This window comes from Bison bison, unplaced genomic scaffold, assembly GCF_000754665.1.
Source record: "Bison bison bison isolate TAMUID 2011002044 unplaced genomic scaffold, Bison_UMD1.0 scf7180017864508, whole genome shotgun sequence".
Taxonomy (NCBI): Eukaryota; Metazoa; Chordata; class Mammalia; order Artiodactyla; family Bovidae; genus Bison; species Bison bison.
In genome coordinates, this window is record NW_011495064.1 from 402,773 (window position 1) to 403,495 (window position 723).

The window sequence follows — 723 nt, forward strand, 5'->3', positions numbered from 1 at the left end:
CACAAGTGGCTTCTGGATCATTGTTATAACCAGTTACCTGGGTCATAACAGGTAACAGTTAGCAGGCAGTCATATGTATAGAATGGGTCAGTTTTCTCAGTGAAGCCACCATGTCTCTCTGGTTGGAGCAACTGAATAAATGCAAGAGTTCTTAAACATTCCATCAATAGCCTTTTTTAAAGACACATGTACCCCAGTGTTCATCGCAGCACTGTTTATAATAGCCAGGACATGGAAGCAACCTAGATGTCCATCAGCAGATGAATGGATAAGAATCCTGTGGTACATATACACAATGGAGTATTACTCAACCATTAAAAAGAATACATTCGAATCAGTTCTAATGAGGTGGATGAAACTGGAGCCTATTATACAGAGTGAAGTAAGCCAGAAAGAAAAACACCAATACAGTATACTAATGCATATATATGGAATTTAGAAAGAGGGTAACAATAACCCTGTGTACGAGACAGCAAAAGAGACACTGATGTACAGAACAGTCTTATGGACTCTGTGGGAGAGGGAGAGGGTGGGATGATTTGGGAGAATGGCATTGAAACATGTATAATATCATGTATGAAACGAGTTGCCAGTCCAGGTTCGATGCACGATACTGGATGCTTGGGGCTAGTGCACTGGGAAGATCCAGAGGGAGGGTATGGGGAGGGAGGAGGGAGGAGGATTCAGGATGGGGAACACAGGTATACCTGTGGCGGATTCATT

The 723-nt window shown here is 42.7% G+C and overlaps 1 protein-coding gene across 1 annotated transcript in view; it reads right to left on the reverse strand.

The window, feature by feature from the left end:
• Positions 1-723, reverse strand: part of GRIA3 (glutamate receptor, ionotropic, AMPA 3) — a gene marked incomplete at its 5' end in the record, with an annotated part of 329,433 nt that overhangs the window by 81,733 nt on the left and 246,977 nt on the right. The window lies entirely within an intron of this gene.